Source organism: Papio anubis, chromosome 18, assembly GCF_008728515.1.
Source record: "Papio anubis isolate 15944 chromosome 18, Panubis1.0, whole genome shotgun sequence".
Lineage (NCBI taxonomy): Eukaryota > Metazoa > Chordata > Mammalia > Primates > Cercopithecidae > Papio > Papio anubis.
The window spans coordinates 36,431,873-36,449,013 of NC_044993.1; the positions used below are offsets into that span (position 1 = coordinate 36,431,873).

Here is a 17,141-nt window from a genome sequence, read left to right on the forward strand (position 1 = left end):
AATTTTTCTTCTTGTCTTATTTCCCTGGCTAAGACTTCCAGTATGATGTTGAGTATGAGGAGTTAGAGAGGACATATTTGACTTTTTTTTTTTTTTTTTTTTTTGAGACAGAGTCTCACTCTGTTGCCCAGGCTGGAGTGCAGTGGCAAGATCTCGGCTCACTGCAACCTCCGCTTCCCGGGTTCAAGGGATTCTCCTGCCTCAGCCTCCTGAGTAGCTAGGATTACAGGTGCCTGCCACCATGCCCAGCTAATTTTTTGCATTTTTAGCAGAGACAGGGTTTCAACAAGTTGGTCAGGCTGATCTTGAACTCCTGACCTCGTGATCTGCCCACCTCAGTCTCCCAAAGTGCTGGGATTGCAAGCTTGAGCCACCATGCCTGGCCTTGACTTCTTAATAATCTTAGAAGGCAAATACTTAAGTCTCTTGCCATTAATTCTAACATTAGCCACAGACATCATACACATACTTTATTCGGTTAAGGAAGTTCCCGCCTATTTGTAGTTGAGTGGGTTTCTTTAGATATTTTAATTACAAGCAGTGTTGAATTTTGTTCAAAGCTTTTTCTGCATCTGTTGATAAGATCATACAGCTTTTCTCAGTCTGTTAAGAGGAATATACATATATATGTGTGTGTATATATATCCACATTTATTTGTATGTATACATTCTCATGTATACATAAGAATACACCTATTCTTTGCTGCTACAATGTATTAAAGGCCTTTCATAATGCTTGTTCACTACATCCCATCCCCTTTCACTCGCTCAAATACTTTGTTTCTATAATAGTTTCCCTTTCTCTGGCATCTTCATTTTTTTCTCTTCCTGCACCATTCCAATCACCTCACAAGCATGCTGTATGTACTATCTCCACCAAAACACACAGGTGTGCATGCACAAACACACACATACATATGCACCTCTCTGTATTAATCCAAGTTATCAATTTTTTACCCCACTTCCCTTTGTAGAAAAAAATTATATGACTCATCTCTCAATTCTCTTGAATCTACTTTAAGATTTTTATCCCCACAACTCATCTGAAATCATTTTTGCCAAGGTCGCAAGTGACCTCCACCTTGAGAAATCTAATGGACAACTCTTTTCCTCTTAAATTTGTTGGCAGTACTTGACATGGCAAAATTGCAAAAGCAACTCAATAGAAGGATAGCCTTTTCAGTAAATGGTGATGGTGCAACTGGACATCCATAGGCCAAAGACATCCCTGTGTCTTTATCCTTCATTTAAAGGAAAGAGGAAAGGGGAACAGGAGGCAGATATAATAGTCTCCAAGTTTTCATACCTTCCTTCTCAGGCACTTTGCTGGGCTTGTTCTTCTTCTTTCACCCAACCTCCTAACATAAGAAAACATTAACCTTTAGTTCCTGTTAATGATCTTTCTGCTATTCACATTCATGTTAATAAGTGATTCCATCTGGTCACAGGCATTAGTTAGATAGCATGTATATGAACAGAACACACCCCAAATTTATCTTTCCTTCCCTGTATTCCATTGTTGAATTCCCACCAAAACTCAAAATTTCCACTGAAATCTCTAATTGGAATCTTATGCCTAATATGCTCCCAAACAAATTCTTGATTACAGCCATCCATTTCCACTAACATTCTCCTCCTTTAGTCCTACCCATCTCAGCTGATGTCAGCTTCTAGCTGCTGAGACACAAATACTTAAAAACTACAATTCTTTCCACTTTCCCATACCCCTGCATAGCCAAGCCATGAACAAATCCTATTTGCTGTAACTTTAATATATATTCCCAATCTTGCCACTTTTCACTATTTCTGACACTCGCATCCTTAACCAAGCTATAATTACCACTTGCCTGGAATAATTAGAATAGTTTAATTGGTTTTTATTTACTTCTGTTCTTGCCTCCCTGCAGCCTATTCTTCACACAGCAGCTATTGTGATCGTTTAATGTTGAACTCAGATCTAATGGCAACATTTCTATACCACTTGGAACAAAATTCAAATGCTTGCAGGGTTCTGGTGTCTATGCACTTTGATACTCATTTCCTCTTGCGCTGCTCACTCTCCTCTATTCTGGCCTTCTGACATTGCTTACTCTTCTCCTAGATTTTCCCTTGGTTCCTTCACTTACTTAATTCTAGTCTATGCTGAAGTATCTCTTTAGAAAGCACTTCCCAGAACACTTTAGCCAAACAAACAAACAAACAAACAAAAAAGCCCCTCTGCCGTACCCAATCTCTTCACTCTGCTTTCTTTTTCTCCTTTGCACTTATTACTACCAAAAATTTTATCACATATCCAATTATTTCCAATTATTTACTTGCTTACTGTATATTGTCTCTCATTAGAAAATATGCTTCATCTGGATGGTGGCTTTACCTGTGTAGCTTCATAACCATATTTCCTGAAGGGCTCCTGTCATTCAGGTGGCACTCAAATATTTACTGCATGACTAAATGAATGAATCAAAGGAAGGGGCAAGAGACACAGGTGTTCCCATTCTCTAGAATTTTTAAAACATAATGACACTACTTGTAAAAACAACAAAACACCGAAAACACAGTTATAAAGAGTGTAGAAATTAGTAAATAATAATTGTGTACCTCCCTAAAAGATAAGAGTTCTTAAGGAAAGGTGGGGAACCTGTTGTACACAAGTTATAAGAAAACGTGTCAGTGACTGTGGACAAAAGGGAAGCATGGCCTATGGCCGCAATGTCTATACATTCTTATTAAATTATTAAAGTCCTGGAGTACTCAGATATATGGAGTCTTATTCAACTGTGGATGAAACATACACAAAAAATATTTCTGATCCTATATTAATACATCCATGAGATGGTGTTATATTTAAAATTATTGTAGAATTTCTGAATAACTAAATAAGAGTCATTTGCTACATGCATATTTATGTAGATTTTTAAATATAGTTAACTAAAAAATTGGGAATTTCATGGGCAATTACACAAGCTATTCTAAAGCAAGATATTATAGTGGTAAATCTGTCAAGCTTTGGAATGAAAGTTAAAAAATGAAGAACCTCAAAGAATTTTTACTTATAATTCATAAGACATCTCTTTTTTTTTTTTTTGTAGTTAGCTATTTAATGGGTTCTTAAGACATTTAGAACACCAGTTTGAGAGGATCAATTCCATTCGTCAGGGCAAACACAGATTGCAGGTAGCCCTGGAGCTGAGGAACAGCTTTGACTTTTGGTAAAATTTGTGAGTCCACAGCTTTCTGATCAATCTTGTGCTGCTCCGTAATCTCCTATTTCTCTTTTTCTGTGTTGAAGATCTCACCTTCCTGGTGTCTGGGCTTCCGCAGCTGCTGCTTCTTGAAGTAAGCATCAGTAAGATGTTTTGGGATTTTGACATTGCTGATATCGATTTTGGTTGAGGTGGCAATGACAAATTTCTGGTGTGTTCTTCGTAGAGGAACTCAATTGAGGACCAGAGGTCCAGTCACAAGTAACAAGCCACTAGCCAGCTGCTTCAGGAAAACCACCCTCTTGCCCCTGTGGCGTCCAGTGAGGATGATCAGAATGGTCCCAGGGGTAATGCTGGCTTGCAGTTTTCTCAGTGCTGACTGATGGGTTTTTTTTTTTTGCCATGGCTCAACAGCTTTCGAGGCACATCTTCAGTAGGATAATATCTAGGCATTTTGCGAAGTTTAACCACCCGGGTACCGCCGTTCTTGTCACCACCAACTGGTTCTGTAAGAGTTGCAAGAAGCTCCTCCTCCTTTTCCTTTTCAACCTTGGATTTAGCGGCTGAGTACTTCCTCTTGTACATGGCCTTTCTGGAATACATGGCAGATCGGGAATACCTGCCAATTTCTCTGACAAGGACAGGGTTGCGGCTGTAATGGGGCTTCCCCTTCTTGGGCTTTTTAGCCTTGAGGTTACCCTTTTTCACCTTGCCACCAGCATCAGCCTTCTTGGCTTCGGGTTTCTTCTCTTTAGTATCTGGCTTCTCAACTTTTTCACCCACCATCTTGTAAGATGGGAAAGAGACATCTCTTCTTTTGAGAAGTATCTGTTCATGTCCTTTGTCTACTTTTTAATGGGGTGATTTGGTTTTCTTTTGGAAGTTTGAAGTTCTGTATAGATGCTGGACATTAGACCTTCACTAGATGCATAGTTTGCAAAAATTGTCTCCCATTCTGTATGTTGCCCGTTCGGTCTGATGATAGTTTCTTTCGCTGTGCAGAAACTCTTCGGTTTAATTAGATCCCATTTGTCAATTTTTGCTTTTGTTGCAATTGTTTTTGATATCTTCATCATGAAATCTTTGCCCGTGCCTATGTCCTGAATGGTATTGCCTAGGTTGTCTTCCCATTAGCCTTAGCAAACAAACGCAGGAAAAGAAAATGAAACACTGCAAGTTCTCACTTATAGGTGGGAGCTAAATGATGAGAACACATGGAAAGAATAAAAACAATAACTAACGGATACTAGACGTAATACCTGGGTAATGAGATAATCTGTACAACAAACCCCCATGACACGTTACATAGGTATGTATGTTACATAGGCATGTAACAAGCCTCCACATGTACCCCTGAACTTAAAATAAAAGTGTATTTTAAAAAGGCATGATATCAGCTCACGAGAAATATTTTTATTAAGTTCAAGATTCACAAAAAGGCATAACGAAAGAAAAATGAAGATAACTATTCTCTCTAGTCCAAAGGTGGCAGTATTCCCCTACTTCTTATCAATTGTTTATTTTCTATAGTTTCCTTTATCATTATCTCTATTGAAGTTATTTGAAATCTCATATAATCCTGCCCTCAGGAGGCCCTAGCTTTCTTATCATTTCTAGTGCCAAAATAAAATACATATGAAACTAAAGCAAAGGAACACAGGAAAAGTGGCTGAGAAATTGGTACAATAATCTAGGCCAATTGAGGATAGAAGTTCCATGATTCAAAGGATGAAGACAGTGTCTGATAGATGGATATTATGATACAGAGATTTTACTTGAACAATGCTTTACTAAGAAGAGAAATGAGGCTGAGCAAGGTGGCTCACACCTGTAATCCCAGCACTTTCGGAGACTGAGGCGGGCAGATCACCTGAGGTCAGGAGTTTGAGACCAGCCTGGCCAACATGGTGAAGCCCCATCTCCACTAAAAATACAAAAAATTAGCCACCATGGTGGCAGGTGCCTGTAATCCCAGCTACTCGGGAGGCTGATACAGGAGAATCCCTTAAACCTGGGAGGCGGAAGTTGCAGTGAGCTGAGATCACACCACTGCACTACAGTCTGAGCGACAGAGCAAGACTGCCTCTTAAAAAAAAAAAAGAGAGAGAGAGAGAAATGAAAAACCTTAAAACAGGCACAGATACCCATACTCAACATACATTTGATGGTTTCCAAAAGGTCAGTTAAAAATGAGCATTTCTATAGCTACTGATTAAATCATGCATATGTCTTTTTTTTTTTTGAGACAGAGTCTCGCTTTGTTGCCCAGTCTGGAGTGCAGTGGCGCGATCTCGGCTCACTGCAAGCTCCACCTCCCGGGTTCACGCCATTCTCCAGCCTCCCAAAGTGTTGGAATTACAGGTGTGAGCCACCACGCCCGGCCGCATATGTCATTTTTAAACAGCTTTATTGAAGCACAAAAGAAATACAATAAAGTGAACATAATTAAAGTGTGCAGTTTGATAGGTTGCTCTATGTATATATCTGTGAAACCATCAGGACAATAAAAACATTTCAATCACCCCAAAAACTTTCCTTGTGTGTCTCTGTAATTCCTTCTTCCCACTCATCCCTGTCCCACTCTTTAACTCCAGATAATCGCTGATCTGCTTTCTGTGAAATTTTGCATTCTTTAAAATGTATATAAATGAAATCATGCATTGTGTGTACTTTTTTCTGTCTTCTGTCATCCAGCATATTTTCAGATTCATCTATATTGTAGCATTGATCAATGATTCATTCCTTTTTTATTGCTTAATAATAAGTATGAACAGAACACATCCATTCAATTGTTGATAGAAATTTGGGTTGTTTTCACTTTTTGGCTATTAAAATAAAGTTGCAATGAACATTAATATATGAATCTTTGTATGAACATATATTGTTCTTGGCTAAATCCTTAAGAATGGAATGATCAGATCGTATTTCTTTAAAAAAAAAACTGCCAAACTTTTTCAAAATACATGAATCAAGTTTCTATTACTTCTTTAGTCAACTTTGGTAGTTTGTGTTTCTAGAAATTTTTCCATTTCATCTATGTTATCTAATTTGTTGTAATACAATTGTTATTTTTATTTCCTCATAATCCTTTTATTTATCTAAGGTCAGCAGCAATGTCCTTTTATGCCCAGTTGTAATAACTGAATATTTTGTCTCTCTCTCTCCATCTCTGTCTCCCCTTCCTTCTGTTTTTTTGCTCTCTCTACTTTTCTTGGTGAGTCTAACTATAAGTTTGTCAATTCTCCTAATCTTTACAAAGTACAAAGTATTACTTTGTTGATTTTCTCTACATTTTCCCATTCTCCAATGTATTTACTTCCACTCTAATCTTTACTATTTCCTTCCATTTGCTTTGAGTTTAGTTGGTCTTTCTTTTTTACTTTCTTGTAGTGAAATTTTGGTGATTTAGTCCTCATATACGTGCTTACAGCTGTGTGTTTCACATTGAGCACCGCTTTAGCTGCATCCCATAGATTTTGTTGTTTTCTTTTTCTTCATCTCTAGGTATTTTCTAATTTCCTTTGTGATTTCTTTTTTGACCTACTGTCCTTTGAGTAGCATGTTGGTTAATTTCTACATATTTGTGAATTTCTCTAATTTTCTTCTGTCATTGTTTCCTAATTTTATTCCATTGTGTTTGGAGAACATACTTTGTATGATGTTAGTTCTATCGAATTTTTTATCATGAGGTATTTCTGAGTTTTTCTTTTCTGGAATTTGTTGAGCTTTTAGTGTTTTTAAAAAATCAAATTTTGGAAGTTTTCAATCATTATATTTTTCTTTCTGTTACTCTAATTATATAATTTCAATTGACCTAACTTCAAGTTCCCTAATTCTTTTTCTGACTGTTCAACTCTGCTATTTAGCCCACCTAGTGAATTTTTTATTTCAGTTATTGTGCTTGTCCACTCCAGATTTTCTATTTTGTTCTTTAAAAAAATTTTCTATTTTTTTTGTTTTTTTAAACTTTAAGTTCAGGGATACATGTGCAGGTTTGTTACATAGGTAAATTTATGTCATGGGGCGGTTGTTGTACAGATTATTTCATCACCCACATATTAGGTCTAGTACTGATTAATTATTTTTCCTGATCCAATATTTACTATTTTGTGAGACACTGCACTCATACTTTCCTATAGTTCTTCTGATATGGTTTCCTTTAGCTCTTTGAAATAACTGATTTAAAATAGCCAACTTGGTCTTTGTGTAGTCAGTCCAATGTCTGGGTTTCCTCAAGAACAATTCTCTACTAACTGCTTTTCCCCTTTTGGGCCATATATTCTTATTCACTTGCATGCTTCTTAATATAGTTTTGTTGGGAACTGGACACTTTAAATTACATGGTAACTCTGGAAATCAGATTTGCCCACCTGCCCCAGGTTTTGTTATTGTGATTATTTAGCATCGTTTTAGTAACATTTCTGAACTAAATCTGTAAAGTCTGTATTTTTTGTTGTACTGAAGTCCTGGATCAGTTCACTTAGTGGTCAGCAAACTATTGGAGAGATTTCCCTAAACACTGGGAAGCAAAGTCTCTCAGTTTTGCCAAGGGCCTCTGGGTATGTGTTGGGCACACCTTTAACACTAAGCCAGGCAGCCTGTCTGTAAATTCCATGGGATTTTCTATGTAGACAATCACATAATCTGCAAATAAAGGCAGTTTTAATTCTTCCTGCCATTCTCCATGTGTTTTATTTCTTCTGCTTTCCTTATTGCATTGGCTAGAAACTCCAATACTATTGAATAGAACAGAGGCATCCATTTTTTTTTAACCATGGGGGAATGCATTCATTCTTTTAAGAATAATGTCAGTTGCTGTTAACTGTAGCTTTTATTTTTATATGTCCTTGATTGGATTCAGGAAGGTGCTTTCTAATACTGTTTGCAGGAATTGATGTTAAATTTTGTCAAATGCCTTTCTGCATCGATTGAGATGATTATATCATTTTTCTTTCTTTACCTCTAGCAATATTCTTTGCTCTGAAATCTACTTTGCCTGTTATTAATATAGCCACTCCAGCTTTCTTTTAAGGTGAGCAAGCCGTACCTTTTTCAAACATGTTTGTCTATAGTATTTGTGAATTTATGTTTAAAGTTCATTTCTTTTTTTTAATTTATTTTTTATTTTTTTAATTAAAGTTCATTTCTTAAAAGCAGCATGTAGTTTTGTTGTTTTTAACCTATTCCAACCATTTCTGCCTTTTTAAAGGATGCTTAGTTCATTTAGATATAGTTTTTCATTGTTATTTTGATTTGTATTTCTCTAATGATCAGTGATATTGAACTTTTCTACGTATGATTGTAAGCCACGTGTATACTTAATTCAAATAACTTTTCTTTTGGATTGAAAAGAAAGCATGTTTATTATAATCTGTGAAAATAAAAAATAATAAGTATTTAAATGTAAGACTGTAACTACAGTAATAGTTTAGAGATGTGAGTGGTCTGTTTGGACTGAAGAAGTCAAATGTTTCATGAGGAAAATGGAATCTAAATTCAACTCTAAGACAACAGAAAAAGATGAAAGACACATAACAGGCTCAAACACAAGTAAGTGTATCCACAGAGGATGTCAGGATGATTGGCTAAGATGGAAAAGGGTTAGATTATGGAAGGCCAGGTCATAAAGAGCCCTGAAATTACAGGAGATGTTGAGGTGCCATGCAACCTTCTGCAGGTTTTTTAATCAGGTGAAAGGTAAATATACGCATAAATATCCAAAAGAAATAATGTCGAGAAACTTAGCTAGTGATTATAGGTAACCCAGAATAACAGAAGGTCCAAGCAAATGGGCTGACCCACAGGTCTGTCCTGGAATCCCTCTTATCTCTTTATTTCATTCAGCATCCAGTACTGTGGCTGTAATTACCATCTATATCACAAGGACTTCCAAATTCACCTCCACGCCTGCTCCTTTCCTGAACTCTGGCCTTTTACCCGACTGTTTATCTGACACACTCATACAGATGTACAATGAACATCTCACACTTAACATGTGCAAAACAGAATTCTTGATTTGCAGCTCCCCCAAACATGTTCTTATGCTCTTCCCCATTTCTGTCAATTTCACTACTATCCCCACAGTTACTCAAACCAAAACCTTATAAGTATTATATCCCTTCCTTAGCTTACCTCTTACATTTAATAATTGAAGATTCTTGTCAACTTTATCAAATCCTGCCCTGTTGTATCTTAACTCTATTTATCTCTATCTTCACTTCCACCACTCTTGCCCTGGCCCTCACCATCTTTTGCTTAGACTACCCCAAAAAGTCTCCTGAGGATCTTCTTGCTCCCCATAATCCAGATGTTGCCCTCCTATCTCAGATCCTCACCTGGATTCTCATAGCTCTATGAGACCCAATCCCTCTCTATCTCTTGGATCTCACTCATTTTTTTGTTTGTTTGTTTGTTTTTTGAGACGGAGTCTCGCTCTGTCGCCCAGGCTGGAGTGGCGCGATCTCGGCTCACTGCAAGCTCCGCTTCCGGGTTCACGCCATTCTCCTGCCTCAGCCTCCAGAGTAGCTGGGACTACAGGTGCCCACCACCACGCCCAGCTAATTTTTTTTTTTTTTTTTTTTTTGTATTTTTAGTAGAGACGGGGTTTCACTGTGTTAGCCAGGATGGTCTCGATCTGCTGACCTCATGATCCGCCCACCTCAGCCTCCCAAAGTGCTGGGATTGCAGGTGTGAGCCACCGCGCCCGGCCGGATCTCACTCCTTAGCAGTCTAGTACCACCCTCACCAAGCTTACTCTTGCCTTAGCATCTGAAATACTCTTATACCAGATTTTTGAAGGGCCGGGTCCTTTCTGTCATTCATGCTTCACCTTAAATGATACCATCTGAAAAAGCCCTCCCTTACCACCCAGTCTTAAGTAGTCATTCACTGTAGTCACTTTCTCACAATATCCCGTTTTGTTTTCACCAAAGCTGTCATCATTACCTAACGTTCTATTTATTGTTTGTCTCCTCCATATTTTTGCACCCCTTTACCCCAGATCAAATGTAAGCTCTTTCAAAGAAAGCACTTTTTAGGTCTTCTTCACTGTTACATCTCCAGACGCAAGACTCATTACACATTTATTGAATCAATTAATGGAAATACAGCACTTGATAAAGATGGGATCTCAAATCAGGAAAAAAAAAAAGATTCGACCAATAACTGAGACAAGTTGTGAAGGATGCAATAAGAAAAATCTGAAGAATGTTAGGGGAAATTTTCCTAGACTGACCCTTATCAGCTCAATCCAAATTCCCATCGCCCACATAGAACCTGGGATTTCCCCTGTGCAATAGTGGCAAATATGCATCCTAAATCCATCCCTTAACTGTTTCACTTAGGTGGCAAGGTCTTCTCCATAGTAATGAAACAACCAATAGCAGGTGCTTCCCTATCTGTGACATAGTCTATATGATTCTGACCAATAGCAGACTTCTGTCTTTACAAGCACACATGTGCATGTATGTTGTTTAAATTACAAAATTAAAGCTTGGAATTTAAATCAACCACATTGAACAACAGATCCCTGTGGAATAAACTAAACATACAAACCAATGCACAAGATATAGTCACCACCAATACAATATCACTTCAACTGAGTTAGCAGTTAGCTCGAGCCTAGGACAAATTCTTGGAAAGACAGGAGCTTCATTTTTAACAGCGCATAACTGTAATTAGCATCAGCAAAGCCCCAGATGAGTAGAAGACTCAACTTGGTATCATTAACACAAATAAGTAGTGTTTCACTATTGTATTAGAAAAAAATTGTCTATTATAATAAAATTGCTTTTTTCTGAAAAAAAGAAGGCCATTACTTTTCAAAATTTAGAAATCCCCATGGGGCTAAGTGGCCTATACAACCTAGGTAGAGGGAAGGAATAATTCAGAAGATAGGGCTGAGTTTTCAGTCCTCTGGTAACTGCAGGCTGAGGGTAGAAAATTAGGGATAATGTGGCTTCACACATAAACCTTATGATAAGCAAAACATATCCCAGATTCTGTACTCAATGGCTTAATACTGGCTATCATTGGAACTACAGAGGGATGACATTTGTTTTTTTTTTTTTTTTTTGAGACGGAGTCTTGCTCTGTCACCCAGGCTGGAGTGCAGTGGTGCGATCTTGGCTCACTGCAAGCTCCGCCTCCCGGGTTCACGCCATTCTCCTGCCTCAGCCTCCCGCGTAGCTGGGACTACAGGCTCCCGCCACCACGCCCGGCTAATTTTTTGTATTTTTAGTAGAGACTGGTTTCCCCGTGTTAGCCAGGATGGTCTCAATCTCCTGACCTCGTGATCCACCTGCCTTGGCCTCCCAAAGTGCTGGGATTACAGGTGTGAGCCACCATGCCTGGCCGAGATGAAAGATTTTTTATAGCGGATTTGTATTTTTTTAAATTTCTATATGGTTTGAATGTTTTAATCAAGCATGTTTTATTTTTGTAATAATAATGAACTCAAAAAAAGCTAAAAGAGAAAAGTAGTGAAAATATACAGGAATCTACTATTTGTATCACTGCTTTTCAACAGAAATATAATGAGAGCCACAAGTGCTGTGATGCACACATTTATTTTTAAGTCTTCCAGTAGCCACATTTAAAAAGGTAAGAAAATACAGGTAAAATTAATTTAAGAATATATTTTATTCAACCCAATATATCCAAAATATTATCATTTAAACAGGGATTCAGTATAATAAGTATTGAGATATTTTACAGTCTTTCTTTTCTTACTAAGTCTAAAAAATCTGGGGTGTATTTTATACTCATAGCATGTCCCAATGAGAACTGGCCATGTTTCAGTTGCCTTAAGAGCCAAATGCATTAGTACTGTACAGTGCAGATCTGTATCCTGAAAACATATTTTCACATTAATGAAAAAATGGGTTGATGAGAAGATCAGACAATTTATAAAACATAAAAAGTAAAGGGTCAGTAACTACATTGAAAAATGTAAAAATTCAGCAGTAATAAAAATGTAATGTAAAACCATGAACTGTAACGTGTTCCAGGTCACATGCAGGTATGACTGAGGGATAAGGAAACAAACTAGTATTGGCCTTCTGAAAGAAAAATCAACAACATGTTAACAAACGCTTTAAGTGATTATTATTTATCATCTTGGCTGCAAAAAGTTCATTTTCTAAGAATTTTATACTAAGCTCTGATGGAACAAATGTGCAAGACAGTTACAAGGATGTTTAAATCTGTATCATTTATAAAAGGAAGAAATTGGCAATAACCTAAATGTTCAATCTCAGGTACCTAACTTAATCAGTAATGATAAATCCATAAAATTAAATGCCTGTCAGTTATTTTATATGACTAATGATTATTCTAGATATTAGATAATAAATAAACATATCATATGCCCATGAGCTATCTCTCTCCAAGACATGAGATCACGGATTTCAAATTTTAGTTTTTGCTTATTTGTATTTTCTAAAATTTCCACAATACACTTTTATTATACCCAAAGTCAATAATCAAAATGGCAAAGTATGTCAGAAAGACTGAAGATGAAGAAAGCTGGAAAAAGGTTAGCCTATTTTTAGAAGAAATCTAATGGTTGCCTCTGAATAAGTAATTTCAGTAGAAGGACAGTCTTTAGAAACCAAAATAATGGTTGAGAAGCAAAAAGAATTTAATCAGGAATTATGGAAAAATGCACACGGTAACAGTATATATCATACAGAGTGTTTCTTTCTGTTGGATTTTTAAATGAAAATATGCCCATTGTGGAAAGTTTAGAATAAATGAAAGAGAATAAAGAAGGAAAGAAAAATCACTTGCAGCTTCAACAGCAATCCCTATCCTCAACATCTTGGAGTGCTCCCTTTAGATCCTTTCCTGCATGGTGCCCAATAAATGTTTGTTGAACAAATGGGGGCAAAAGAGCCAAAATACACAAGGATGTCAGTACACTGAAGTAGGAAGGAGGGACAGAAATAGCAAGTCTTAGGAAATGCCTGGGTAGAAAATAAGGAGAAAAATTACACTTAATAGCCTATCATAATAACTGCATTTAAAGGTGGGAGGAGAGTCAATATATAGTAAGTGTTATTTGATTTAAATATTTCCCTCTATTGCTAAATTTAAGTGTAGTTAAAATTTCCTATCTTTCTTTATATAATGCACTATCCACATCATTGAAAATTTCTGTGACTATCATGTTTCTAATAACATTATAATTTTTCAATGTTTAGATATTTCATAATTTGCATAAACAATACCATGATATTGAAATCACTTACTTACAATGCCAAGGGAACAGAACTGTTCATGACTCATTGTTGACCTCTATGATATCTACAAGACAGGGGTCCTGTCAGAAGAATGACTAAAAGGGTATTATTAAAACTCTTGATACATGTGGCTAAACTCCTTTCTAGGAAGTTTTAACCCAATCTTGCTCTGAAGCAGTGAGATTGACAATGTACAGTATGTGTATTTCTATTTATTGGGTGAAAGAGTCATGAAAAGCTAAATGCCTAAAGAAAGGAGGCTGTGCAAGACAAAGCTGAGAATGCTGGAGTGAGAAGGCGTCATCATGCCTGCAAAGCCATAGAACAGAGACGAGCGGGAAGAGATGGGTGAGTAAAGGAGGGAAGGAAGTTTGAAAACAAAAGGAAATGTGAACTTAGTTAAGGAATAACACATCTTCCTCTGAGAAATATGAAGGAGAAACTAATAGGATAGCAAGATAAAGAATAAGTTAAAACAGATGTGACTATGAGATGAATTCCTCAGACAACATTGTAAGAAATGCCTTCTTCATTGACCAATTCCAAGAACTTCATGCTTCTATTTCTCAGCTGGACAAGTGACTGTTAGGGGTGCCCAGCCCATCGTCCACAACTCCTCTTCTAGCTCCAGCTGGGAGATAACACTGGCTTTGAAGGGATGACAGCCCACCCACGGGGAAAGAAAGATATAACAAATATCTGAAAATTCAGCCCTAACCCCTTAGTATTTGGCTCACTGAATGACAGCTACTGTGAGGTTTAACGGAGGAGTAGTATAGAAAGCTCCTAATATCAACTCTTTAAAAATAAAGACAATTTCCCTGGGGGAAAATGTATTCGGAACATCTTGTGTCTTGGGGGCCAACTAGACTTTAAAACCTTTGGTTTTGGGGACTATATAAGTCCAGCACAGTAAAATGCTATGAAGACGCATGGCTGTTAATAACTGAGGTAGCAAAGACCCTCAAATAGGAAGGTTTTCAGTTACAAAAGAAAACGGCTCTTACCCACGTAGATTAGATTCCTACAGTTCTCCAGCGCCACTTCTCTGTACAGATTCCTCTGTGGAGGGCTCAGTTGTCTCCACTCCTCCTCAGTAAAGTCTACAACAACATTCCTGAATGTCACTGGCTCCTAAAATATAAGCATATTCACCCTCTATTAGCTATCCAGAAAGTGTTCCTGACACAATGTGTAAAGCTGATAGTCACAGGAAAGGTGGAGGAGAAACCAAACAGAAAGTTTTGGTTTTTTTGTTTCGGTTTTTTTTTGAGACGGAGTTTCACTCTTGTTGCCCAGGCTGGAGTGCAGTGGTGCAATCTTGGCTCACTGCAACGTCCACCTCCTGGGTTCAAGCTATTCTCCTGCCTCAGCCTCCTGAGTAGCTGGGATTACAGGTGCCCACCACCACACCCAGCTAACTTTTCTGTATTTTTAGTAGAGACAACTTTTCACCATGTTGGCCAGTATGGTCTTGAACTCCTAACCTCAGGTGATCCACCAGCCTAGACCTCCTAAAGTGCTGGGATTACAGGCACTGGCCACCATGCCCTTTTTTTTTTTTTTTGGAGACAAGAGTCTTGCTCTGTCACGCAGGCTGGAGTGCAGTGACACGATCTCAGCTCACTGCAGCCTCCACCACCCAGGTTCAAGTGGTTCTTGTGCCTCAGCCTCCCAAGTAGATGGGATTATAGACACACGCCACCATGCCTGGCTAGCTTGTTTTGTATTTTCAGTAGAGACGGGGTTTCACCATGATGTCCAGGCTGGTCTCGAACTCTTGAGCTCAGGCAATCCACCAGGAGTCCATGCCTGGCCCACGAAGTATTTTTGACAGTGCTCAGACTTTGTGGTTACCTGAAGAAGAAGCCATCGAGAGGAAATTCCAACTCTATATAAATTCACTCATTTCAGCCATATGTCTTTCCCTTCCTGTCTCAAAGGAAAAGTTCCCCTTCTATGTATCCTCTTATTGCGTGTTCTAGGTGTTCTCTGATACTCTCCAGGCATTCACTCTCACAAATTATCCCCATTTTTGTCAATCTTCAAACTATTCCTCTTTGGAAACCCTTCTTCGGCTTATAAACAAGAATGTTCAAATGAATCTCTTCCTAAATGATTTATCTGATAGAAAAAAAAGAATCCTTTGAAAATCAGTTTAGGAATGACAGTAACAATGCTGATGGGCCATCATTTAATAGGCACTATTAAAAGATGGGGAGATGCAGGTAGAGTAGGCAGCTTGAGAAGAAAAGTCAAGGAAATACACCATCAAGAGCAGAAGTCCTTATACACTACTCTCCTGCATATACTGGGAGGGGCTGCCAGGGGCCTGCCAATTTTTGAGGCAACAGGTAGAGTTGGGAGAATGAGACCCCAGGAGTATTTATTCAAACTTGGGAGGGGAAAGAATAGTTTTCAGGTCTACAACAAAGAGCTAAAGGTTTTCTTAGACAGGTTCTCCCCCACCCCAAGGCCTCTGCTATTAAAAATGAACAGAGAATGCAACATCAAATGCATTAGATGCAGCTTAGAAGAGAAGACAAATGTCACAAATAGTTTTGGAGGAGTGTCTACAAGAACCCATCTGTACTAATCACAGCCAATTAGGGGTCTGGCTAAAACCAGCCACGTTAGGATCAATAGTATTTTTTAAAAAGGATCCTGTCATTATCATTATGCACAGAAATGACAACAATACAGGAGAGAAAGAACATGCTATGAAAAACAGCAAAGGATGAACACATTCTGGGAAAACTAAGATCTGAAGAATACAAGAAATCTTCTAAAAATGCTTGTACTATAGAGTAATTCAATAAGGACATGAATTTAATGAAATACACATACCACCCAACATGATTTTTTTATAAAGAGAGATTGAAAGCTATGAATTACTCTGAGAACAAAAATGTATTATGGAGCTAATAAATTTAGTAGGGATTCTCAAACATGCAAAGACAAAGAGAAGAACATTTTCTTCTCATTATTCAAGACACAGGTTGAGAGAAGAACATTTTAACTACTTGATACTGAAATCCACCACCCCACCCAAGAAAAAAGGAAGGATCACAATGAAGAACTAGGGAATAAAATTACTACACGATGAATGGTAATGAGGGCTGTTTTTTTCCCCAATCTTTACACATTTTATTTTTCTTTCTTGGCTTACTGTATTGTTGTTAAGACCAGACATATTTTTCTTTTTTGTCCTTGCAAGAGGGTGGTTGAAACCACTTAATTGATCAATGTAGAACACATGGTATAATGAGACTTTAGATGTTAAATTGAGAAAAACAGTTACAGGAATAAATATGGGTCCAGAACAAAAACTTAAGTAAGTAAATCTTGACAAAGTAAAAATAATCTTACAACAATTTAAAAAACAGTCCATAGAGTACAAAAGAGAGGGAGAATAAATAAATAAATAAATAAATAAAGCAAGGTTGAATGTCTAATCATGTGGACACAAACACAGTGAGTCTCTCATAACTGTCTTACCTTTTTTCTTTCACTCTTAGAGAAATATTACAAAAACAAGAATTTTCTCTTGTTCAATATAGTTCTCTTGAAGAACAGCAATTTCTTTAGTTCTCTAGTTACTTTTTCTTTTTAAATTCGAGTAACATTAATTTTTTTGTTATTAAACCTATTTATTACTAAGCAATGCCAGTTTTCTTTCTGTCTCTTCATTCATTCA

General features: G+C 37.4%; 1 protein-coding gene and 1 pseudogene across 2 annotated transcripts in view; both read right to left on the bottom strand.

The window, feature by feature from the left end:
* The window catches only part of RBL2 (RB transcriptional corepressor like 2), a 107,049-nt gene extending 92,489 nt beyond the window's left edge, over positions 1-14,560 (bottom strand). Inside the window, exon 1 of the mRNA XM_021931974.2 lies at positions 14,452-14,560. The gene's annotated coding sequence lies outside the window, so the exon portion shown is untranslated. The remainder of the gene's footprint in view (positions 1-14,451) is intronic.
* Positions 297-4,199, bottom strand: LOC116271285 (annotated as a pseudogene). The gene has a single exon (XR_004179776.1). The product of XR_004179776.1 is annotated as a 60S ribosomal protein L6 pseudogene (transcript).
* Positions 14,561-17,141: the final 2,581 nt, after the last annotated feature.